At 42.3% G+C, this 27,233-nt stretch overlaps 1 long non-coding RNA gene across 2 annotated transcripts in view; it reads right to left on the bottom strand.

Moving 5' to 3' along the window:
* Window positions 1–4,170: 4,170 nt before the first annotated feature.
* LOC138843632 (uncharacterized) overlaps window positions 4,171–27,233 on the bottom strand; it is a 117,334-nt gene continuing 94,271 nt past the window's right edge. For both annotated transcript variants that reach the window (XR_011378586.2, XR_016212996.1), the window contains one exon: window positions 4,171–4,440. This is a non-coding gene — a long non-coding RNA (uncharacterized LOC138843632). The remainder of the gene's footprint in view (window positions 4,441–27,233) is intronic.

The raw sequence follows: 27,233 nt of genomic DNA on the forward strand, positions 1-27,233 counted from the left end.
AATAGCTAGGGAAGTGTTGTTTCCTACAAGTAAAGGGAAGTTGGAGTCTGAAGCAATGGATCACATCAGAAGTAGAAATCCACATGGATGAGGCTGGAGGGCATTATGTTAAGTGAAACAAGCCAGACACGGAAAGACAAATGCTGCATGTTCTCACTTACATGTAGAAGATTAAAAAGTCAATTTCATGGAAGTAGAAAGTAGAATAGTGGTTGACGGGGGCCAGGAAGGGTGGTAGAGGTGGGAATGGATTGAGGATGGTTAACAGTAGAGGGGTAAAATTGGATAGGAAGAATAACTTATACCACTCTAGAGAATAATAGAGTAAATATTGTTGACAACAACCACTGTATAATGCAAAATAGCTAACAGAGAGGATTTTTAATGTTGTCAACACAAAGAAATAATAAACACAATGGAGAATAGACATTATACATCATGTACCTATATTGGTATAGTATATGTCAAACACTTTTTAAATTTTTTTATTTTTTTATTTTTTTTTAATTTTTTATTTAGTAAATATAAATTTTCAAAGTACAGTAATGGATTACAATGGCTTCCCCCCCATAATTTCCCTCCCACTCACACCCCTCCCATCTTCCGCTCCCTCTCCCATTCCATTCACATCAAGATTCATTTTCAATTCTCTTTATATACAGAAGATCAATTCAGTATATATTAAGTAAAGATTTCATCAGTTTGCACCCACACAGAAACACAAAGTGTAAAATACTGTTTCAGTACTAGTAATAGCATTACTTCACATTGGACAACACACTAAGGACAGATCCCACATGAGAAGTAAGTACACAGTGACTCCCGTTGTTGACTTAACAATTTGACACTCTTGTTTATGGCGTCAGTAATCTCCCTAGGCTCTAGTCATGAGTTGCCAAGACTATGGAAGCCTTTTGAGTTCGCCAACTTCGATCTTATTCCAACAGGGTCATAGTCAAAGTGGAAGTTCTCTCCTCCCTTCAGAGAAAGGTACCTCCTTCTTTGATGGCCCCATTCTTTCCACTGGGATCTCACTCCCAGAGATCTTCCATTTAGGTCTTCCTTTTTTTTTTTTTTTTTTTTTTTTCCCCAGAGTGTCTTGGCTTTCCATGCCTGAAATACTCTCATGGGCTTTTCAGCCATATCCGAAAGCCTTAAGGGCTGATTCTGAGGCCAGAGTGCTATTTAGGACATCTGCCATTCTATGAGTTTACTGTGTATCCCGTTTCCCATGATGGATTGCTCTCTCCCTTTTTGATTCTATCAGCTAGTATTAGCAGACACTAGACTTGTTTGTGTGATCCCTTTGACTCTTAGTCCTATCATTATGATCAATTGTGAACAAAAATTGATCACTGGGACTAGTGAGATGGCATTGGTACATGCCACCTTGATGGGATTGTATTGGGATCCCCTGGCATGATTCTAACTCCACCACTTGGGGCAAGTCCAATTGAGCATGTCCCAAATTGTACATCTCCTCCCTCTCTTATTCCCACTCTTATATTTAACAGGGATCATTTTTCAGTTAAAATTTATTAACACCTAAGAATAATTGTGTGTTAATCACAGAGTTCAACCAATAGTACTAGAACAAAACAAAGAGAAAATACTAAAATGGATAAAGTATTACATTCTACATCAACAGTCAGGACAAGAGCTGATCAAGTCACTGTTTCTCATAGTGTCCATTTCACTTCAACAGGTTCACTAGGTTCCTGTATCTACTATAGGTAGGCTATTTAACCAAGATTCTGCAAGGTGAAATTGTATAGGATTTTCTGTTTTCAGTTATTTATTAAAATGAAAATAAATGCATGGAAGATTATCAAAGACTACACATCTGTTATTTAATCCTCACAAATGGGATACATATTTCCTCATTTTTTACAGTTAGAAACTAACGTCAAAAACAACCTTGCCAGGTCACACAATAGAAAACTCAGGAGTTGAGATAAAAAGAGATCCAGGTCCCCCATTGTGTCCTATCCAGGGTACTATACTGGTGAAGGAAATTCTTGCCCCCCCCCAATTAAATGATTAACATTTTAAGATATCTTTCATTCGTGTGTAATAAATCAATGAAAATTATTCCTAATTTGGTACAATCAAAATCCTATAGATCTTGGGTTTGGCATAGTGGCTAAGACTGCTTAGAGGCCGGCGCCATGGCTCACTAGGCTAATCCTCCGCCTTGCGGTGCCGGCACACCAGGTCCTAGTCCCAGTCGGGGAACCGGATCCTGTCCCAGTTGCCCCTCTTCCAGGCCAGCTCTCTGCTGTGGCCAGGGAGTGCAGTGGAGGATGGCCCAAGTGCTTGGGCCCTGCACCCCATGGGAGACCAGAATAAGTACCTGGCTCCTGCCATCGGATCAGCGCGGTGCGCAGGCCGCAGTGTGCTGGCCACGGCAGCCATTGGAGGGTGAACCAATGGCAAAGGAAGACCTTTCTCTCTGTCTCTCTCTCTCTCACTGTCCACTCTGCCTGTCAAAAAAATAAAAATAAAAAATAAAAAAAGGCTGCTTAGAACACCTGCATCTCATATCAGAGCTCCTGGGTTTAAAACCCAGCTTTGTTCCTGATTCCAACTCCCTGCTAATGTGCACCCTGGGGGGAGCAGCAGGTGACAGCAGAAGTACTTGAGTCCTTGTCACCCACATGTGTGACCCAGATTGAGTTCTGTGCTCCCGGCTTCAGCCTGGCCCAGCCCTGGCTGTTGTAGGCATTTGAGGAGTGAATAAAAAATGGGAATATCCTTCTCTTTCTGTTTCTCTACCATTCAAATAAATATAATAATTCCTAGAAGTAATACAAATCCTATACCATGTATGCAGGGGGAATATTTTTCATATCCATTCATTATTTTGGATTATTTTCTAAAGGGAATTATTACAAAGAATTTGATACCACAGCATTCTTACAAGCCACAAAGTTCAAGATTGAGCCTATTTTTCCTCAAAAAAATTGCAGGACGTTCTTCATCCACATGATGCCTGTCCAGAAAAATAATCCTGCTGAGGCCAGAGTTGTGGAGCACTGGGTCCAGCCATAGTTGCTCATATTGGGAAGCCAGTTCCAGTCTTGGCTACTCCACTTCTGATCCAGCTTCCTGCTTCCTGCTAAGGTGCCCAGAAGCAGAGACTGATGACTCAAATACTTGAGTTCCTGCCACCCACATATGAGACCTGGATGGAGTTCCTGGCTTCTGGGTTCAACCTGGTCCACTCTCAGCTGTGTGGCCAGCTGAGGAGTGAACCAGCAGACAGAAGAGGGGTGTGTGTGTGTGTGTGTGTGTGTGTGAGTGTCTCTGACACTCTGCCTCTCAGATAAAATAAATAAATCTTTAAAAATTCTTCCATCTGCCAATTCTTGATGTGTCCTTAACTGCAATATTAGATACTCTAGAGGAAGATTTCAAAGACACCAAATCTATTTCAGTGAAATCAAGACTCTGCACAAAGCTGATGTGTTTTCTATGTTTTAAATTAGTTTATATTTTTCTAGAGCTACATTAATTATTTCCAAGCTAATTATGACAAATTAGATTCATCTCATTGGGCTATATTTACAAGTCAACTTGGAGACATAGGACAGCAGCTAAATATTCAGAATTTTTTCCTTTTTTAATTGTTTGCTTTATATTACTCTTCTCATTGTTTCTAGAAATCTAAGGTACTGGGGGAAAATGAGGGATAAAAATCTTTTATACCAAGAGTTATTACTTAGTAAGCATTAAGACATTGGAAACCTACTCTCTTAAAAATAATAATTGAAAATAGATGGCCTAGTTAATTTTGAATTAAGGAACTAGAAATCAAAACTGCCTCTCAACCATGTGATAAAGTACTATAAAATTATTCTTCCCTAAAGGTGTTAACCATACCTTTGAGATCCCAGAACAGTAATTCACACACAGAACAGAGACCACTGCCTCGCTTCTTTTTGATGCTCTGCATGTATTCATCACTATGTGACTTCATGTAAATTATTTAACATTTCTCCACAAAAGTAATTCTGACACTGACTACCTCCTGATAAACAAATTATTGTCTCACTGCATCTGAAAACTGTTTAAGATTTATTTATGTAATGTTTAGAATGATGTACTTAAAAATCAATCTGTTAAAACAACAACAAAAAAAAGCCAATTTATTTGAAATGCAAAGTTACAGAGAGAGGGGGAGATAGAGAGTTCTTCCATCTTCTGGTTCACTCTCCAAATGGCTATAGCAGCCAGGCTGAATCCAAGAGCCTGGAAATCCATTTGAGTCTCCCACACGGGTGGCAGGGGTCCAAATACTTGGACCATCCTCTGCTGCCCTCCCAGGCATGTTATCGGGATCTGGATGGAAAATGGAGCATCCAGGACTTGAACTGGTGCCCATGTGGGACGCCAGCATTGCAAGTGGCAGCTCAACCTCCTGCGCCATAACACCAGCCCCTGAAAATGTTTTGAATAATCATTATTTCATAGCATATGAAAACCTTTTTGTTGATCATTTTACTCATTGTTGGTGAGCTTTGAAATATAAACTGTACAAACTTTTAAATATACTAATTTGTGCAAGGAATTGGTTCTTACACAATCCCTTTGAAATTGGCACTCACCAATTCTACACCCAAACAACTCATTTACTCTGTAAACCAACAAATCTAGCTATATTTTCCACCCATTCTTCTAACTCTTAATAGCTTCCTTATTTTTTTAAGATTTATTAATTTATTTGAAAGTCAGAGTTACACAGAAAGAGGAGAAGCAGAGAGAGAGAGAGAGAGAGAGAGAGAGTCTTCCATCTGATGGTTCACTCCCCAGATGGCCGCAACAGCCAGAACTGATCCAAAGCCAGGAGCCAGGAGCTTCTTCCAGGTCTCCCATGGGGGTACAGGGGGCCGAAGGACTTGGGCCATCTTCTTACTGCTTTCCCAGGCCATAGCAGAGAGCTGGATTGGAAATGGAGCAGCCATGTCTCGAACTAGCACCCATATGGGATGCTGGCACTTTAGGCCAAGGTGTTAACCCACTGTGCCACAGCGCCGGACCAAATAGCTTCCTTATTTTTATTTATTTATTTTCATTTTTATTTGAAAGGCAGAAAGAAATCTATCCTCTGTTTCACTCCCCAAAATGCTCACAGCAGCCAGTAGAGGGCCATGCTCAAGCCAGGGTCCCAGAACTCAATCCAGGTCTCCCACATAGTGGAAGGACCCGGATTACTTGAGCCATCATCTGCTGTGTCCCAGGGTACATGTAAGCAGGAAGCTGAATTGGAAGCAGAGCCAGGGCTAGACCCAGGCACGCTGATAGGGAATGTGGGCATCACAAGCAGTAACTTTTACTGTTGTGCCAAATGCCCACCCCAAAGCCTCCTTCCTGCCATATCTAATGCACTTGAGCCATTGCTCATCCTTTTGAACAGTCAGTCTTGATTCCTAGAATTGATTTTTCCTTCTTTCTCTCTCTTCTCCTTTGGCTTCAATAGAATTTTACTATCCCTGTTCTTTTATGTTCCCTTTGTATCTGTTCTTTCTCCTCCAAGCTGCTAAACAACTGCTCCAATGCTCAACTCCTTCTTTGCCCTCCTTTGTCTTAGCCTTCCTCTGCGACACCATCCATCATCCTATCAGAGCTTCAGATTACATTACATGCACCAGTCACCCAATCTGTCTCCAGCCCAGAACATCTTTTAATCTCTAGACTCCAACATTCAATGAACACCCTACATCTCCACCTACCTTTCCCTCACTGTGATTCACTTCTCAGGTGAAAATCATCTATTCCTAGACACAATTCCACAGGATCTATTTCTCTTTTGTTTTTAGATTTATTTATTTATTTGAAAGAGTTACACAGAGAAGGGGAGTCAGAGAGAGAGAGAGAGAGAGAGAGAGAGGTCTTCCTTCCACTGGTTCATTCCTCAATTGGCTGCAACAGTCAGAGCTGCATCAATCCAAAGCCAGGAGCCTGAAGCTTCTTCTGGGTCTCTCATGTGGCCACAGAGACCCAAGGACCTGGGCCATCTTCTGCTGCTTTCCCAGGCCATAGCGGAGAGCTGGACCAGCAGTGGATCAGTCGGGACTCGAACCAACACCCATATGGAATGCCAACACTGCAGGCAGCAGCTTTACCCACTATACCACAGTGCCAGCCCTGGATCTGTTTCTATTAATGATAGACTAACCTCAAGATCAACATGATATACAACTTTGGATTTGTTTTAATTTTTCCCTCACCTTTGACCCAGACTTTAGATCACTCAAGTTCACATCTTTCAATTCACTACTTTGTTTACCAACTCTGTTCTTAACATAGAGCAAACAGTAGTTAGCAAGAGCAATGTTCTAATTTTTCTTTAGTGATTTGTATAATGCCTTTTTTTTTTTTCAAAATTCTGTGCCCCAAAGGGGGAAAAAAAAGGAAGGGACTGTGTTTTATGCATACAGGATAATCTTTTAGCTGAATCATTCAAATGCTAGAAGTGCAGAAAGCAGTAGGCTACAGGATTTCAACAAAGAAGGGGTCTGGAGGTGGAAATCTGGGAAGGGAGGTATAGAAATTTTGTTTGAAGTAACAATGGCACGGTTATCTCCCTGTTTCCACTTAGGCTTAGGTGACCTTGTGATCCTGATGGAGATTCTGAGGGCTATTTAAAAGAAAAAAAAATCTCAGCACTGCCTTGGCTGCTAATCGCATTGCATGAAAGTAAATTTTATTAAAGATCAGATAAAGCCAACTTCTAGAGATGGTGAAAAGAGCCCTTTTCATTTTTCTGGAGGCACAGCCAATCCCCACTGTGTCCAGCTCCAAAGGATGTGAGGAAGAGCCTCCTTGTTTCCTTCCCCTGCTTGCCCTGCTCCCCCTGATTTCACTGATCTGCTCAGCCTGGATTCTCTGTGCTGGAAGATAACACCAAGGAAGCCTGCCTCTGTCTGCTCAGAGCAGGACAAAGCATGCTAACCTCATTGCATAGTCCCAGCCCGTTATTCTAAGGAACCTCCGACTCTGTTCCTCCTCTCTGACATTTTCTGATATCCTAACATGAAATAAGCCAGAACCCCAGGAGAGTAGTAAGCACTGCACCCAGCATGGGTGAGGATTTTGAAAATGTCGCCTGCAATTCACATTGCCCCCCAAAATTCAACACAATGACTAATGCAAATCGCCAGTGAGTAAACCAACAAGCCCTCTGTAAAGATCCACGGATGAAATGGAAGTAGTCTAAAACCAAAAATACTAAATTCTGATCCATGTGCAATGCTTTATAAAACACAATAAGAACATTCTATCTTTTTCACCCCTCGAATGAGTGGTGTTTTCCTAATGAATCTAAGTTGTTAATGAACTTGGCTCAGCTCTAGTCAAATCGATGAAGCATTTCTAGCAAATCAGTATGCAGAGGATGTGACCATTGATTTCAGCATAATACTTAGTGTGTGAACGACCAAAACACAGTTATTTACAATCTGGTGCTCAAATCTCTCTCTTGCAAATATTATGAAAAATGCTCATGTTATAGAGATACCCTAAAATACAGAGTTCAAAATGTCCTTAAATAGCATGTGAAGCCTTGTATCACTTTAGGCATTTTAGAAAACCATGTTCTATATTTTTACTCAATAAACCAATTGGAATAAAAGTTACATAGCTGGATGTGCTTGATTGGTAACACCCCTGTCTTCACCGCCTGGCTTCACTATCCATTTGCAGAAACCGGATGGAAAATGGGACAGAAAAAAAAAACAGCTTTATGGGGTCCTACACTGTGGTATAGTGGGTAAAGCCACCACCTGCAGTGCCAGCATCTCATATGGGTGCCGCTTCTAGTCCCAGCTGCTCCACTTCCGATCCAGCTCTCTGCTGTGGCCTGAGAAAGCAGTAGAAGATGGGCCAAGTCCTTGGGCCCCTGCACCCATGGGGGAGACTCGGAAGAAGCACCTGGCTCCTGGCTTCGAATCAGCACAGCTCCAGGCCACTGCGGCCAACTGGGGAGTGAACCAGCAGATGAATGACCTCTCTCTCTCTCTGCTTCTCCTTCTCTGTGTTTAACTCTGACTTCCAAATAAATAAATAAATCTTTAAAAAAAAAAAAAAGTTTTACGTGTGGATTCTTGGGTCTAGAGAGAAGCAAGTGCAAAGGAGAGCGTCCAGTCCATTTTTCAGCCTGCCCCAGGGATTCAGCCTGAACTGCCCTGTAGATCGTGGCTGCACAGGAAGCTAGAAGCAGCTGTTTACCCAAGAACTACATGAGACGGGCACCCAGGTTAACAATGTTCAAGGCAGAGCTGCAGAGAGGACATTTTGTCATTTCTGCAAATCACTCAGCGTGGCTCCAGTTTTGCACTAAAAATGAAGAGGAACCCAGCAGTGTGTATTTGGCAATTTGGAGATTCTGCAGCTTCAAAAGCATGCGAGAGTCTGCTGGGTGGAGAAGCAGCGGCTCCACAGAGGCCAGCCCTCAGCGGCTCGCAGCCAGCAGCTCTCCAAAAGGAGACTAAAATGGAAAAGCATGACAAGGGTTTTATGAGCACGAGTGATCTCAAGAATGGCTGGGGACTTTCAGAGGTTGTGCAGGTGGGAATCAACCAGCTAATAAAAAGAAACTACAAGCTATCAAGATTGTAACCAAAGCCACTGACATTTGGGGACATGCAGAATATAGTTATAAATTGTAAATCGATGTCCATCTGATTCAAAGTTAACCATTCCAATTTGTATGTGTGTGATTTCATTTAAGAGTCTGAAGTTGTCAGGTATTTGGACACCAGACTATCACCCTTAATTCGATCCAACTCTTTTTCTTGTTTTTTTTTCTTTTTTTTCTTTTTTTTTTTTTGATTATTCATCCAACCCAAAAAGAAAATAGCAATACACAATTTATTGAGTTTTCTTTTTGAAAAACAGCATTAAGCAATGTGGGAGAAGAAAAAAAGGAATAAACAGTATTTCCTGATTAAACACAAAATGTACGTGGGATTATGAGATGACATACGGAGAACAATTAAGAAATAGCTCAGGGGGCTGGCACTGTGACTCAGTGGGTTAAGCTACAACCATATGACACTGGCTTGAGTCCCAGCTGCTCTACTTCCAATCCAGCTCCCTACTAATGTGCCTGGGAAAGCAGCAGCAGACGACTCAAGTACTTGTGACTCTGCACCCAAATGGGAGACCCAGATGAAGGTCCTGGCTCCTGGCTTCGGCTTGGCCCAACCCTGGCTGTTGCAGCCATTTGGGGAGAGAACCTGTGGATGGAAGATGTCTCTCTCTCTCTTTTCCTCTTTCTCTCTCTGTAACTTTACCTTTCAAATATATAAAAAAGAAATAGATCAGGAATATATGTTTCCATGCACACAGAATATTCTGAAAGGATCCATACGGACAGCAGTTTCCTTAAGGACTGAAAGAAAGGGATGGGTGGGAACCCTTTTCTTTTTCCCATTTGTTCAATTTGAACTTCTTTGCCATGTGTTCATTTTTCTCTTTCAAGGACAAAATAATTGAGTTGTGTTTTTCTAAAGTAAATATGGAATGGAAAATTACTGTAACCTAGTTATAAGCTGAACAAAAACATAGGTCTCTGGAGTCTGACAAATCTGGCATTGCTAACCGACCTAAGCCAATTAAGCCTTTGAGAGTGTCTGGTTCTTGTTGGTAGAGGTCTGTGATCTCTGCCACTTAACAACAGATGAAACTCTCTCCACAGTCCTACCAACAGGTAAGACATAATAATGACAGCAAATCTCAGACATAATATTATGACACATGCTAATTTTTTACTACTTCACAGGCACTAAAAATGGCATACAATCTTTGACCTTGGTGCCTTTAGGCACTGAAACAGCTATCTTGCAAGAATAGCACATGTTGAAATATTTTACCAGCAGAATTGGCTAATCTTTTACTTAGATCAGACAACAGAATATTCCATTAGACAGCAGAATATGGGACCAAATGGAATCCTTGGACTGAGTGCATCTTCCAGGAGTTGTAGGCTGATGGACTCCTTGTTATTAATATGTAATATTGTCATGCAATACTGTATGCAACTTTTAGAGAGGCACCTCTATATTATTTCTAGTGGATAGACATGCCTCACCACTTATTCTACCTACAAAAAACATTTCCTGCAAAGGTAGTACAGTACAATGATAAAGAAGACTATCTGGGCTCAAACCTAGTTGAACCACTTCATAGCCATAAACCTAGGGTAAATTATTTAAACTCTCTGTGTCTCTTTTCTTTCATCAGTAAAATAAGGATGCTAACTATGCCTATCTTAAAAGGTGACTATGAAAATTAAGTAAATTCATATTTAAGAGCTTAGATCAGTGTCTCATACATAGTAAGTGGTCTATAACTGCATCTTAAATATATTAAATTGGTAACCTTTATGCTCATTAATGGTCTCTCTAATAAAGATTCTTGTCGCTCCCCCTCTTCATGGAGGAACGACACAGGACCCTGCACTGTTCTCTGGTCTGCTCGGCCCTCCCCGGGTTTGCTGCTGGTTCTTCCCGGGTTGGCTACCGACCCTTCCACCTCCGTGGAAGGGCGGTTCCCCCTGCCACATTCCCCACTTCCGCGGGGGAGCGGCACACCGCCGGCCGGCTCTCTCGGGGGCTGCACAGGTGTTCCCCTTAGATGTTCCTGGTGCATGCCATCTCTCTCCTCCTTTATAGTCCTCCTCCGCCAATCCCAACTCGGCTGCCCACACGCCGAGTACGCTGCTCTCCTCCAATCAGGAGCAGGATCAGCTCCTGAAGGTCATCACTCAGGTTGGCAAGAGGCAGCTGCATAGAAGCTGTTTTCTTCTCTCCCAGCGCCATATTGTGGGAGAGCAGATGCATAGAATAAGTCTTAATTCCAGTAACTTAGTCCAGTCCGGGTTGCTCCCCACAATTCTCACAGTGGTAACAGGCATTCATTCAGTCTTGGAACATACAGCTAGTGAAGCCTTGTGGAATAAAGGGATGGTTGATTACTCCTCATTATAAAATTCTAAGGGCAAGCATTTAGCGGTTAAGACATCAGCTGGGGGGCCGGCACTGTGTTGTAGCAGGTTAAAGCCCTGGGCTGAAGTGCCAACATCCCATATGGGCACCGGTTTGAGTTCCAGCTGCTCCTCTTCCCATCCAGCTCTCTGCTATGGCCTGGGAAAGCAGTAGAGGATGGCCCAAGTCCTTGGGCTCCTGCACCCACGTGGAAGAACTGGAGGAAGTTCCTGGTTCCTGGCTTCGGATCAGTGCAGCTCTGGCCATTGCAGCCATCTGGGGAGTGAACCAGCGGATGAAAGACCTCTCTCTCTGTCTCTACCTCTCTCTGTAGCTCTTTCAACTAAATAATAATTAAAATCTTTTTAAAAAAAGAAAAAAAGACATCAATTGGGATCTCCACATCCCATATCAGAGTCCCAGGTTTGAGTTCCAACTCTTCCACTTCCCATCCAGCTTGGCCCAGCTCTGGCTGTGGCCATTTTGAGAGTGAACCAACAGTTGGAAGATTCTCTCTGTCTCTCTCTCTCACTCTGCCTTTCAAGCTAATAAAAATGTATAACATTCCAGGATTCCTAAGATTATAGTTCCTCTCCTATAATACAACCACTGTAGGTGCAGGTGTCATGTTGCCCTCTTTATGCCACAATACGGTAACTAAAGTCTGGTGACTTACTGAGAAAATGCTGGTACTTGGATTAGGCTACTGCAGTCTGCAACTCTGACCAAGTCTTGTGTTTTCTGTCATGCATCTATAGGAGGAAATCCCTTAACTTTCAAACAGGACAAAATCTCAGCCCCTACCATGTTTGTTTAAAACATTTATTTATTTATTTGAAAGGCAGAGTGACAGAAAAAGGGACACAAACACACACAGGTCTGCACACCCACACACCCACACACAGAGAGAGAGAGAGAGAGAGAGAGAGGAACAATCTTCCATTCATTGGTTCACTCCTCAATGTTTGCATCAGTCAAGGCTGTGCCAGATCAATGACAGGAGACAGTAACCCCATCTGAGTCTCCCACTTCGGTGTCAGGAACGCAAGTGTTTGGACCATCATTTGCTGTCTCTCAGGTGCATTAGTAAGAAGCTGGATTGGAAGCAGAGGAGCCAGGACTAGAACTAACACTCCAATATGGGTTACAGGTATCCCAGATGGTGGCTTAACCCTCTGTACCACAATATTGGCACCAGCCCTTCACATTCTTGATGATTTAAGGATATGTTAGAAGCAAATATATGGGACCAAAATTCTGACATAGCAGGTGAAGACGCTGCCTGTGACATCAGCATCCCTTATGGGTGCCATTTCATGTCCCAGCTGCTCCACTGCTGATCCAGCTCCCTGCTAATGCACCTAGGAAACAACAGAAGGTAGGCCAAGTGCTCGGGCCCCTGCACCCACATGGGAGACCCCGAAGAAGCTCCTGGCTCCTGGCTTTGGTCTGGCCCAGCCCTGGCTATTGCAGCCATTTAGGAAATAAACCAGCAGACAGAAGATCTCTCTGTCTATCCCCCTCTCTATAACTCTGCCTTTCAAATAAATAAATAATTTTTTTTTAAAAAAAAGAAACAAACATGTCAACCAATTAGAAAACTCAGATGAAATGCACACATTTCTTGAAAGACACAGCCTACTAAATTTCTTCATGACATTCACAAAGACTAATTGTGTTACATAGGACACAAAAAAGCACTACTCATAAGAGGAAAAATAAATAAAAGTTAGATATCAACAAAATTTTTACTATTTGAAAGACACTATTAAGAAAATTAAAAGGCAGGGGTCCAGCACTGTGGCAGAGTAGGCTAAGCATCCTCTTGCAGTACCGGCATCTCATATGGGCACCCTTCATGTCCCAGCTGCTCCTCTTCCAATCCAGCTCTCTGCTTATGGCCTAGGAAGGCACTGAAGGATGGCCCAAGTGCTTGGGCCCCTGTACCTGTGTGGGATACCTGGAAGAAGCTCCTGGCTTCTGGCTTCTGATCAGCTCAGTTCCAGCCATTGCTGCTATTTGGGGAGTGAACCAGTGGTTGGAAAACTTTCTCTCTCTCTCTCTCTCTCTCTCTCTCTCCCTCTCTCTCTCCCCCTCCCTCTCTCTCTGTCTCTAACCCTGCCTCTCAAATAAATAAACAAATCTTTAAAAAAGAAAGAAAAAGGCAAAGCATAGACTAGGAAAAAATGTTCATAACTGATATATTTCCCAAAGCATTTGTATACAGAATAAAGAATATGTCCAGCTGAACATGAAGTCAAACAACTTAAATTTTTCATGGGCCAAATATTTAAATAAAACCTTCTTAAAATATGTATAAATATCCAAGAAGCACACAAAAAGATTCCCTATATCATTAATCATCAGAATAATGAAAAATCAATCCATAATGAGCTATACCTACACAGTGGCTAAAATTAAAAAGAATGGCACTACCAAATATTGACAAGAATGTGAAGCAACAGGAACTTTGATATATTTTTTGATGGGAATGTGAAATGGTAATAATCATGGTGGGGGGGAGCCATTGTAACCCATGAGTCGTACTTTGGAAATTTATATTCATTAAATAAAAGATTAAAAAAAAAAAGAAATGGTAATAATCACTTTTGAAGACAACTTGATAGTTTCTTATGAAATTAAATGTATACTTATCATACAACTCAGAATTTCTACACCTAATTATTTCCCCAAGAGATAGAAAAATGCATGCAAATGGGGGCCAGTGCTGTGTCATAGCAGACTAGGCCTCCGCCTGCAGCACCAGCATCCCATAAGGACATCGGTTCATGTCCCAGCTGTTCTTCTTCTGATCCAGCTCTCTGCTTATGGCCTGGGAAAGCAAGAGAAGATGGCCCAAGTGCTTGGGCCCCTGCACCAGTGGGAGACCTGGAAGAAGCTCCATGCTCCTGGCTTCAGATTAGCCCAGCTTCAGCCATTACAGCCATTTGGGGAGTGAACCAGTGGTTGGAACACCTCTCGCTCCCGCTCTCACTCTCGCTCTCTCTCTCTCTCTGCCATTCTGTAACTCTGCCTTTCAAATAAACAAATAAAACCTTTTTTAAAAAAAATACATACAAACAAAACTTCTGCAAAAAACTTCATAGCAGTTTTTTTTAAGATTTATTTACTTATTTAAAAGGCAAAGTTACAGAGAGACAGAGGCAGAGAGAGAGAGGTCTTCCATCTGCTGGTTCACTCCCCAAATGATTCCAACGGCCAGAGCTGTGCCAATCTGAAGCCAGGAGCCAGCTCCAATAGCAGTTTTATTAAAAGCCAGAAATGGAAACATCAAAAGGTGAATTTTGCTATATCCATGTAATATGCCATGTCCATAATAATATATAACTCAGCATTAAAAGGAAAGGCATGCTTCACATACAGCATCAATAAATCTTGGAGCCATAATGCCAAGCAAAAGAAGCCAGAGACAGAAGTGAACACACCAATCTATAGTGGCAGAAACCAGATCACTGAACCTGGTGAATGTAGCATAAATAGGAAAGGTGTGTGAGAAAAGTTTATGGGATATTAGAAATATTCTAGATCTTCTTTGGGGTGACATTTATTAGAGACTACTCACATACACATGTCAAATTTTATCAAATTCTACTCTTAAAAATATGTGCATTTTATTTTATATAAAGTATACCCAAGGTGTTTGCCATGGTTTGAGTGTGTCACCCAAAGCTTATATACTGGACACTTAGTCTCCAGCACAACAGAGTTAAGAGGTGGTACCATTAAGAGGTGATTAGGTCATGAGGTCACTAACCTCACAAATGGACTAGGGCCATGATCACAGGAGTGGGTTTCCAATCAAAGGATGAGTTTAGCCCCCTTCTCTGTCTCTTGCATGCTGTCTTGCCATGTGATGCCTTCACTATGGATGACGCAGCAAGAAGGCCTGCACCAGATGTAGGTCTTTGTTCTGGAACTTCTCAGCCTCCAGAACAATAGGAAACAAATGTCTGTTCTTTAGGAACTACCCCATCTTGGGTATTCTGTTGTGGCAGCTCAGAACAAACGGAAATAGTGATTTTCCCTTAACATCATGATCACTCACACGAGACCTTACAAGACCTCACTCAACCTTTATCTAAAAGATACGAATGATACTATTCACTTTACTGTACTAGCAAGAGAATTACATTAAATAATTCACATAGACCATTTAGCACAATGCCTGGTTCATAGTAAGAACAATTACAATGGAAACTAAATATCTGCTGTGGAGGTTAAGAGCAGTACCCATGACGTTATCCATTAAGTTTCCCTAGGGAGGTGATTTCTGAAACAACCATTAAAGAAAGACATGAATTATTAGGGAGAACATTTGCCACAGCAAAACCCTGAGATAAAATTACTAAGATGAATATGGTAATGGGCATCCATCAGGTAAACAAGCTACATCCAATCATGATGAAAACTGAGAAAGAGGTTACGAAGAAAGAAAAGGTGAGAGGTAATAAGTACAGAGATGTAAAAATTAGGAGAGGACATAATAGGATGCTTAGCAGAGAAATCACATACGGAGATCAATATTTGGAATAGGCTATTCTGAAAATAATGTGGAAAAGAATGGAAGCAGGGCATGACTCCAGATAAAGAAAGGAAGTAAAAACTTATTGTTCTGCTATGCAAGACTAGACTTAGTACATAAGAGATCTTCTAGGGAAATATTTTCAGAAATTGAATCTAATTAGAAGCAGGAAAGAAAATGGACTTGCAAGACAACTTCCAAGTCTTGAACTAGAAAAATCAGTTGTCATTAACAGGAATGCCCAAGTGCACAATACGTGCAGGAGAACAGGAAATACGAAAGAGAATGTTAGCATTTTAAAAGGAAAGTAGAAGATATGTTAGAGGTTGCAAGAGTCATTGGGACTTACATGAGTTTGCTAGGGCTGTCAAAGTACCAGGAATCAGATGACCTAACTAACAGAAATTTGTTCCCGAGCTACCAGATCAAAGTGTCAGCAGGGTTAGTTCCTTCTGAGCACTGTGAGGGAGAATTTGTTCCAAGCCTCTCTCGTGGCTTCTGATGGTTGCATCCTGTGGCATCGACTGCTTTACCCTGATCTCTACTTTCATCTGTACATGATGTTCTTCCTGTGCACAGTTCTATATCCAAATACCTCCTTCTTATAAGGCCATCAGTCTTACTGGATTGAGAGCCTCCATAATTCATATGACCTCATCTTAACTGGTTACATCCTCCACAACCTTATTTCCATATAAGACCAGCTCTTGAGGCACTGGGGGTTAAGTCTTCAATGTATGAATTTGGGGGAACACAATTCAGCCCATCACGGTAGTGTTCACCAAACATTTCTAGCTCTCCCTGTTCTGGACATAAGTAAAATTGTACCTCCCCACCCTCAATGCAGTTATTTGTGGTCATATGACTGGTTTTGGCCACTGAAATTTGGGGGAAAGTGACATGCACCATTTCCAGCTGGAGTTTCAAAGGCCAGTGTGTGATGTACCACATTCTCTTCCTTCTGCTGGGGTCACTGTGAAGGCACATGTCAACATCAACCCTCCACCAGCCCTATCACAATAAACTACAATAAGCAGAGCTCCCCTTTTGATTCATATGTGTGATACAGCAAGAGCAAGAAATAAATTTTATTGCATTAAGATAATTAAATTTTGGGGTTGGCATTGTGGGTCAGATGGTTAAGCCACTGCCTACAGTGCTGGCATCCCATACAAGTGCTGGTTCATGTCCTGGCTACTCTACTTCGGATCCAGCTCCCTACTAAAGTGCCTGGGAAAACAGTGGAAGATGGCTCAAATGCTTGGGCCACTGCACCCTTGTGGGTCTCTCAGAAGAAGCTCCTGGCTTCTGAACCAGTTCAGCTTCAATCAATGCAGCCATTTAAGGCATGAACCAGTGGATAGAAGATCTCTCTCTCTCTCTCTCTCTCTCTCTCTTTCAAATCAATAAATAAATCTTAAAAGAGAGAGAGACAGAGAGAGACAACTGAGTTCTAGAAAGCACCTAATTGCCAACCTATGAGTGAATTTTCTTGGAATTTTCTGCAGTCATAATCAAGCCACCAGCACTGATTCCATGTGGAGCAGAAATGAACTGTCCCACCAAGCCCTATTCAAGCAGATTTGTAAGCAAATAAATTTGCTGATGTCATTTTAAAACACTTAAGTGCTTTGGGTGGTTTTCTTTATGCAGCAATGGATAACAAACAATTAGTGCCTTTTGTGATAGTTGAAAAATAACAAATTATTTTTGTACATCAGTAATTCCTTATTCTTTAGTAAGAATAAGATGTGTGATAAAGCCAAGAGTATATACTCTCAAACAGCACACACTTAGGTTAAAACTCTACCTTGTTCACTTAATATCTGGGCATCCGTGGACAAAAACCCAACCTGTCAACCTTGGTTTCATCATTCATACAACAAGCATAGAAACAGCTACCGCTCAGATTAAACACAATGACCTGAACAAAGTACCTGAAACAAAGCCTGAATGCAACAAATGGTAATAGCTATTGTCACTCTTCTTTTGTTATAATTATTAAGCACTCATCAAATGCCTTCAGAGAAACAGCTATGTGGCAACAGAGGCTGGTGGCAGGAATACAAAGACAGGCACATGCCAGTACTGTTCTATCAGGGATCCTGTGGTCTGCGCGTTGTATCGAGCTCAGCAGACGAAAGCTACAGGTTTTGTGGAAACGTCTAACAAGGAAACCTGATGAAAACGAAAAGTCTAGAATGGGTTCTCTGATAAACAGCAGGCACTAACCAGGTGAAGGAGAGCATAGCAGGAAGAATGGTGTGGATAGAAGAAACAACACCATGAGACCACGAAGCGTGGAAGACTCGTATGTTCCAAGAACTGAAATAAGTCTGCAAGGAGACTGGGCCTGGTCAGCAAGGGGCAGAGTGGTATAACAGAGACTGAGAGCCTTGTTTTTTTATTGAGGGTTAACCCAGAACCCACATCCTGAGAGGCACACAGTGCCTGGCCCTGGTGTTACAAAGCCAGTGAGGTGTGAATACTATTTAGAAAGGAAAGGTTAATGACCCATGAAGCAATAATTCCCAAAGACCAGCCCATAGCTTCATGCTGTGCTGTGAACAAGTTTTAGTGCTCAGAGGTGAGATAGGAAAAATAAGCACAATGTATACAGTAGTTAAATATATTTGATTTTGAATCGTATAATCATGTCCTTATAGGAAGTAACAGTTTTATCACAAAATAATCATGATGACAGTTGGTTTTATTTTCAATATCTTTACCTAGAAAAACCAACAGATGACTACATCCCAAAAGCAACTATTTTTCACCTGACCTCTGTGAAATGCATGAATCCAAGAACAATTGCCTCAGGCCAGCGCTGCGGCTCAATAGGCTAATCCTCCACCCGGCAAACCAGGTTCTAGTCCCGGTCGGGGCGCCAGATTCTGTCCCGGTTGCCCCTCTTCCAGGCCAGCTCTCTGCTGTGGCCCGGGAGGATAGTGGAGGATGGCCCAAGTGCTTGGGCCCTGCACCCCATGGGAGACCAGGAGAAGCACCTGGCTCCTGCCTTCGGATCAGCGCAGTGCGCCGGCCGCAGCGTGCCAGCTGTGGCGGCCATTGGAGGGTGAACCAATGGCAAAAAGGAAGACCTTTCTCTCTGTCTCTCTCTCACTGTCCACTCTGCCTGTCAAAAAATAAAAAATAAATACAAAATAAAAAAAGAACAATTGCTTCAAAAGGTAACAAGGTCTAGATTCCTCCTAATGCTAAACAGTGATTTTTTTCAAAGGGACAGCAGAGGCAAGCCATTTGTCCTAGAGGCTAAGACATCAAGTAAGACACCCCTGTCCCATGTCAGAGTACCTGGGCTCAACTTCCAGCTCCAGCTTCTGACTCCAGCTTCCTACTAACACAGACCCTGGGAGGCAACAGTGATGGTTCTAGTAACTGGCTCCCTGTCACCTATGTGGGGGACCTGATAGAGACTCCAGCTCTCAGCTTCAGCATGGCCCAGTGCTGGCCACTGCAGGCATGTGGGGAGTGAACTAGTAGATAGGAGCCCTCTGCCTCTCTTTCTTCCTCCGTCTCTCAAATGAAAAAAAAGGGGGGAGGAGGTGAGAGCAGGGGAGTGAGGGCAGTCAGTGGTATATACAACAACCAGTAGAGAGCAGAGAGCAGACGTGAACCTCCACTTCCTCAAGCTGACACTAGCGAATCTTTTTTTGAAATTTTTGCTTATTAAAAAGAAGAATATCAAGGATTGTAGATTCCTAATCATATTCACACACATATAATATTCTTTATGTAGACAATGCATTGAGGAAACAGCAGTGCAATTTTTTTCATGAAATATAAATGCCAAACTCATGCATAATTTATGCACCATAAAGCCAACAGACCATGTAGTTTGGCGTTTAATTATGATCCCTTGGTTCTGCCCGATGAGCACCATTAATCAGTCCAATCAGTGTCTGAAATGTCCTATTTCTGTCTACAAATAAACACATAAATAGAGGTGTTAGACTTAACAGAAATACGCTTGTATACAAAGCATTTCTTGGCCTAAAAGGAATTTAGAAACAAATAAGTGATTGACACAAACAATGTATTTTTTCTGAGATTTTTAGATATACAAGGAAAAGCATAATTTTAAGAATCTTGACCTTTAGCTCAAACAAACATTTTCTGCTATTTAATTAGTGATTCTTTTTTAAAGAAACCTTCCGAGTAGCCTCTGTAATACTCATAAATTTAGAAAACATCGTCATACTTTAATTTAATAGTATGAGAACATTCTGCCCTATGAATACCTAAAGGCCAGAGAAACTTCTCAATGGTTTCACATTTGCTAACTCCCCAAGAGCCCCTCCGCGTTCTCAAAGAGAGACAGATTACACTGATAAGGCAGGCTGTCAGCATGAAGCCCTGGATTTTGTCTTCTTCTCACAAATCTTACTCTACGGCTGCCTCGTTGCATTGCCATAACAACGCAGATCTATGGAACATTTTCAAATGGCTAGAAAGGATCTTCTCTCCACAGAGGCTACAAACATTTACAAGGTAAACATTATCATTAGCCTCCCCAAAAGTTGATTGAAAACCCGAGTTTAGATCTGCTCCTATCATGCCAGTAGCAGCCTTATTGTTTCTTAAGATGTGTCACTGTTGCCTCTCTAATAGCAAAACAAGCTTGGTCAAGGACTTCCTCAGACCACCCACACTGTTTCCCTCATGGCACAGCACTCTCTCATCAATCACTGAGCACTCTCGCTTATGTCTCTACTCTGTAATCTCTGTGTGTAGTGCATTGTAGCCCTGTGCTGACTCCAAGTTGCTTTGCAAATATCATCTGGCAGTTTCAACCATAAATATATCTCAAAGGCCTACCAGCTTATAAATTTGAAAGGAAATACTATTACTACTGCTTCCTATATCCTGGAGGCTTTATTCACTTTTATATCATTAATAAATATTTGCAAGATAAATGGATAGACAGAAGTGGTTAATAGCATGAACTTTAAACAAAATTTGAGTCCTAGACCCTGTCGCAGTTTAGCTGTGAGACTGAACAATTAAAACTCTCTTAACATCCTATTCTTAATCAGTATGTTAGTGGATATTAGTGTCTACCTCATAGATTTCTGGTATTTTTTTAAGATTTATTTATTTATTTGAAAGGCAGAGTTACAGAGAGAGAGGCAGAGACAGAGAGAGAAAAATCTTCCATCTGCAGGCTCACTCCCCAAATCTTGCAATGGCAGGAGCCAAGCTGATCCAAAGCTACGAGCCAGAAGCTTCATCCAAGTCTCACATGGGTGCAGGGATCCAAGGACTTGGGCCATCTTCCATTGCTTTCCCAGGTACATTAGCAGGAAGCTAGATAGGAAGTGGAATAGCCGGGACTCAAATCCGAGCCCATATAGGATGCCAGTGCCACAGGTGGTAGCTTTATCCACTATACCACAATGCCAGCACCTCGTAGATTTCTTATACAGATAGAATGCTAGTATTAAGGTAGGCCAACACTATTCCAAGTGCCATCAAGGTGCCATGAGACCTGAAATGCCCAGCTCTGCCATTGGTGGTCTGGGGGAGCTCACCTCAGTCCTAGCTCCAGCGCTACCTATAGTGTCCGCACACAGGGCAGCTTTCAGGCTCAACAGGCAGATCTCCTGGATGGCAATGTGGCTTTCAACAGTCCGGTGAGCCACCACCTTCTGCCTGGGAGCAGACAGTGGCACGAGGAGGAAGGAGATGAGCTGGTGTTGGAGGTCTGTGGATAAGCAACACAGCCTCAAGGTCAGGTACAAACACTGTCTAAGTCAAGTCTTTCTCTGTATTTTTAAATGTAAGAGTGAATTTGCTTGATATGCACCTGTCCAGACATGTACCTCTGGAATGCCACAAAGGTGGAAGATTTCAGAAAGAAATTCTATTTTGAAAAAAGCATTCTTTTGGATATTTTAATGTTTAAGGTCAAGGTGGTGGAATGAGTCACTTTCTGATTGCCAAACTACTCTTCTCCAGTCCTGCCGAATGTGGATCACAAGCTCTCACTGAAACTTGGTTAAAGGGGAGGAGGAGGAACTGCTTATAGACAAACTAGATCATTCCTGGAAGTCCAGGGTTGGCACTGTCCAGCAACCCTCTGTTGTTTGGTTGCTGTTCTTTACTTAAAATTTTCTTTGGATTTTTATAGACATATAGATTGGTATAACCACACTCAGGAGAACAGTTCCATCTCCACACAAAACTTACCAGTACTGCCCTTTTGTAGTCACACACTCCCCCAGCCCCTACACTGTTGTTAACCACTGGTAGGTAGTCCATCATGACACTTTTGACTTTTTCTAGAATGTCCTAGAAATGGAATCATATAGCATCTACTCTTTGGAGACTGGCTTCTTTCACTCAGCATAGGGCCTTTGAGCTTTATCCAAATTTTTCTGGGAATTGACTGAAGATTCCTTTTACTGCCAACTATAATCCATCATAAGGCTGTACCCCAGTACCTAAGCATCTGTCAAACGGCTTTCCAAAGTGGCTCATTTACCATCTGATTATCTTCTTTGGTGCTGTGTCTATTCATGCTTTCTGCTCATTTTCCTGCTCTTTGTTAATGCCCCTAGGAAGGCAGCGAGAGACCCAAATGGAGGGAGACCCAAATGGAGTTCCAAGCTCCTAGTTCAGCATGGCCCAGACCCAGCTATTGTGGCCATTTGGAGAAGGAACCAGCAGATGAAGATCTCTGTCTCTCCCTCTCTGTGTAACTCTGCCTTTCAAATAAATACATAAGTAAATAAATGACATTTTTTAATTTAAAAAAAAAGGTAGGCCAAGTGCCTATGGCATAATAAAGGTCCAGTAGATGATTGTGAGTGTAACGATTTCTCATTCCTCTCACTCAGCAATGATTTGTGGAACACCTAGTATGTCCCTGGAATCTTCCAAAGGTTGAATAATGAGCAGTGACTAAGATAGACACGTCCTTTGCATTTTCTGGAGCTTTTGTTCTGATACATGAGACATCCAATAAACAAACAAATCAGTACGTATTTACAAATAATGATACAGACCAAGAAGAAGAAGGGGGCCTGTGATCCAGAACACCAGCCAAAGGAGAGCCTACTTTCTATGGGGGTCATCAGGAAGAGGCCTCCTTGAACAGATCATCTTCAAACTGCACTGAGGAACATCACCTGTGCCAAGTGGGAAAAGTCAAAGCAGAGATGCTGAGCAGGAAAGCTCTCAGCCAGTGGTAGAGAAGAGACCCTAGGGTCTAAGCAACACCACCAGGGCTGAAAGACCTCCAGAAGCCAGAAAACTCAGTTTTGTGGTAAACAGAATGAAGTTTGGGTTTTCTTCTACATTCACTGGGGAGCCTTAAAGAACAGAATGTCATGATTTGATTTATTTTCAAGGGATAATATGGGAAAAATACAAAAGTGGGTAACAGCTTAGAACATGATTGCAATAATCTAGGCAGGAGATGATAGAGACTGGGACTTCGCGGTGGAGGTGCTGGAGAGAAAGAAGGGTTTGAAATACATTAGAAAGGTAGAAAAATCAAATCTCACCAGGACCCCAATGAGGCCAAGGAGGACTTGTGCCAACATGGATATATTCCTTTATGTATTCATTCCTGTAGCTATCACTAGTTACAAGCACCCCATAAGGTGCTTGTTACTATGTTACATATGTGATATATTAATGATTTTTAGAGATTAACATTCAGTGTTGTTGCGTGATTGTTCAGGTGTTCCTTAGCAATGCTCTCCTCCATCTAAGACACTCAACACTTTCCTCTATTTGCATCCTTATTTCCCAAAGCTTGCAGTAAGACTTAGGGAGAAGCAAAAATGCTTCATCATCAAGAAAACCTCAGCGCCAAGCTGAGGCATTCAGAGTGTGCAAAGTCTAATTCCATCGAACACAGCAAAAAGTTTAAAAAGTTTAAAAAGTTTTAATTTAAAAAGTTTATCTTTATTTGAAAGACAGAGAGCAGAAGACACCACACACACACGGATAGAAGTATGGAACCTCCTTGTGAAATTTGTCTTTTGGCTTATCTGGAAGCTTTAGGGATCCCCACATTACTTTTTTCAATTTTAATTGTTTAGTTGCAAATACTTACGTCACTGCGCTCATTCCCTTACAAACAGTTCCAACAGAGGCCATGGAATACTTGGTTGTGTCATGATTAGGCTGAATTTGCTAAGAACTCAAAAACTGAGTTGTTCTTAGAAAAACAAGCAATTTGCTGGCAGGACTTTAAAGCTTCTAATAATCTAAGCCAAAGAAATACCTAGGGAAGCATCTACTAAGACTTGCAGATTTGAATTTCAGACCAGACACAGGGTGAGTTCTTGGCACAAAGATCTAAGACACCACTGAAATACTGGTATTCCATATCAGAGTGCCCAAGTTCGAGTCCCAGATAGGGACTCAGTAAGACAGCAGTGATGGCTCATGTACCTGTGTCCCTGCCATTCACATGGGAGTCTGGACTGAGTTTCAGGCTCCTGGAGTCAGCCTAGTCTAGCCTAAGCTATTGCAGGCCTTTGGGGAGTGAATCAGTAGATGGAAGATTCTGTGTGTGTGTGTGTGTGTGTGTGTGTGTGTGTGTGGTTATCTTCTGCTCTCTGTCTCTCAAATAAAGATAAACTTTTTAAATTAAAACTTTTTAACTTTTTAAATTAAAAATAAAATAAGACCATATGCACCTGGAATAAGACTCTGTGTCCACACACAGATACTCTCCGCAACGTGAAAGCTGAGCGAGTCTATGATTCCACACATGATTTCAATCACTATTCATTCATATTCCATCAAAATGTAGGCTACCAAGGCACAAACATATTCTGATCGCTAAAACCTCCTTGTGGGATGTTTCTCAACAAGCGAGAGCAACGTATTTCTACCACTGCTATTGTGTGCAGACAACATAAAAAAGGAAACTTGAGAACATATCACGAAGCAGCTGCAGTGTTCAGAAGCCCAGTGTGACGCAATTTGAAAACAACCAAAGAACCAACTCATCCTTCCTTGTTGTGGTACTATAGTTATTTTTTTAAAAGAAATTTTAAATGGGCCAGGCTGTGGTGCAGCAGGTTAAAGTCCTGGCCTGCAGCGCCAGCATCCCATTTGAGCATCGCTTCAAGTCCTAGCTCCTCTACTTCCCATCCAGCTCCCTGCTAATGCACCTGGGAAAGCAGTGGAGGATGGGCCAAGTCCTTGGGCCCCTGCACCCATGTGGGAGACCCAGAAGAAACTCCCGGCTTCGCCTGTTGTAGACCTAACCATTACAGAAACTTGGGGCATGAATCAGTGTATGGAAGGCCTCTCTCTGTCTCTGTCTCTGTCTCTGTTTCTGTCGCTACCTCTCTCTATAACTGTCTTTCAAATAAAGAAAACAAATCTTTAAAAAAACAATTTTTTTACCAAAATCAGAAAAAGGAGTCTTGAAGGAATTAAACCACATAGTAGGCAATTTTGCTAGCAGAAAGAGGGTAACAGGCTGGCATTGCAATGCAATGGGATAAGCTGCCACCTGTGACACCGACATCCCATATGAGAGCCAGTTGGTGACCTGGCTGCTCTGCTTTCAATCCAGCTCCCTGCTAATGTGCCTGGAAAAGCAGCAGAAGATGGCCCAAGTGCTTGGACCACTGCCACCACATGAGAGACCCAGATGGAATTCCAGGCTACTGGCTTCTGCGTAGCAGGCCTTTGCCATTGCAGTCATCTGGGGAGTAAACCAGTGGATTGAAGATCTCTCTCGGTTTCTCCCAGTCTCTAACACTGCCTTTCAAGTAAATAAATAAATCCTTAAGAAGAGAGGAAGAAAGTAAAACTGCTAAACACAGAGGAAGACATTTAGCACGGTTATTAAGACACCGGTTAGGATACCTCTGTCCCAGTCAGGGTACCTGGGCTGTATGCTTTGCTCTGCCTTCTGATTCTAGCTTCCTGCTGACACAGACCCTGGAACTCAGCAATGAAGGCTCAAGTGGGTGAGTCTCTGTCACCCACATGGGAGACTTGGATTGAGTTCCCAGGTTCTGTCTTTCCAGCCCTGTGGGTGATGGGGGAGTCAACTAGCAGATGAGAGCTCTCTTTGTTTGACTGTCTGCCTGCCTCTCTTCCTCTTGAATATATTTTTGAAATTGTTTCAAGTGCTGAAGACAGCACAGCATATCGCCTGGAAAGAGAAGTGTGTGCAGAATCAGACTGTGGAGAGCAATGCAGAATAATGATGCATCGTGAAGACATAAAATGGGAGAACTCAAAGACTGTTTTATCTAATAAGTAAAGTAGCATTTGCTTTCTACTGAGCATGTAAGCAAGGCTGGGTGATGTACTAGACACCTTGTGAATTGTACCTCTAATTTTTGCAGTAACTCTACAAAGTAGGTCTTACTGCCCTAAATTTGCAGATAAGAAAACATCACGAGGTTATGCACATTGCTTAAGATTCCTCAGCTGGCAGAACCAGTGTTCCACTATCACATGCATCAAACCCTGAAGACTACTGCTGCCCCGCAGGGTTCTTCAACCTGTACTGTTATATACCATGGTCCTGCTAAAAACGCCTGTTCCCCCTTCAAAAGTGGTGACAAAGTTTAAGTGTTTTAAGATTTATTTATTTATTTTAGAGGCAGAGAGAGAAAGAGATGTCTTCCATCCACTGGTTCACTCGCCAGATGGCTGCAACAGCCAGAGCTGAGCGGAGCCGAAGCCAGGAGCCAGGGGTTTCTTCCAGGTCTCCCACGTGGGTGCAGGGGCCCAAGGGCCTGGGCCATCTTCTACTGCTTTCCCAGGCCATGGCAGAGAGCTGGATCGGAAGTGGAGCAGCTGGTGATCAAACTGGGACCCATATGGGACGCTGGAACTGCAGGCTTTACCTGCTTTGCCGCAGCACCAGCCCCATTTGGTTAAGTTTTAAATACTAAAGTTTAGAAGCCCTAACTCCTAAACTGACATCTTACACTGAATTTGAGAAGCCCCAAGCATTTTGCATGAAAGAAGACCATAAGACACATTTTCAAAAACATGGCAGAGTAGTCAAATTCTAGGAAATTCTGACAGGCAGAACAAAGTGACATGTGACAGCTAGATTCTGAGTGGCCTATTTTGTTCAACAGTGCCAGACAGTCTAAGAGAAGAAATGTGGAACTACAAATAGTATCTTACTTTATAAAGAGTGTGGCAGATACTGATAAGTATATTTTTTAAAAAGTCTGATTTTGGCTATTTCAAAATTTATTTATTTGAAAGGCAGAGTTAGAGAGAGACAGAGACAGAGAACTATTCCATCTGCTGATTCACTCCCCAATTGGCCACAGTGGCCAGAGCTGGGCCAGACCAAAGCCAGGAGCTTCTTTCAGGTCTTCCACATGGGTTCAGGGGTCTAAGTACTTGGGCCATCTTCTGCTGCTTTCCCGGGGAACACTAGCAGGGAGCAGAATCAGAAGTGAAGTTGCCAAGAATTGAACGGGTACCCACAGGGATGGCAGCATCATAGGTGGCGGCTTTACCAACTACACCACAACGCCAGCTGGATAATTATCTTCTAATATCTACTACCCATTTATTTCTTTTAGTAATAGAACTCCTGGGTTTCAGCCAGCTTGAGCCATCCAGGTGGGCAGTCCCATCACAGGTCATTCCCACAAACAGAACATCTGGTTTGTGTCTGTCAAATTGAAAACAAATCTGAATGGGGGCCGGTGCTGTGGTGCAGCGGGTTAAAG

Source organism: Oryctolagus cuniculus, chromosome 9 (genome assembly GCF_051225735.1).
Source record: "Oryctolagus cuniculus isolate XC-2025 breed Fujian yellow rabbit chromosome 9, ASM5122573v1, whole genome shotgun sequence".
Lineage (NCBI taxonomy): Eukaryota > Metazoa > Chordata > Mammalia > Lagomorpha > Leporidae > Oryctolagus > Oryctolagus cuniculus.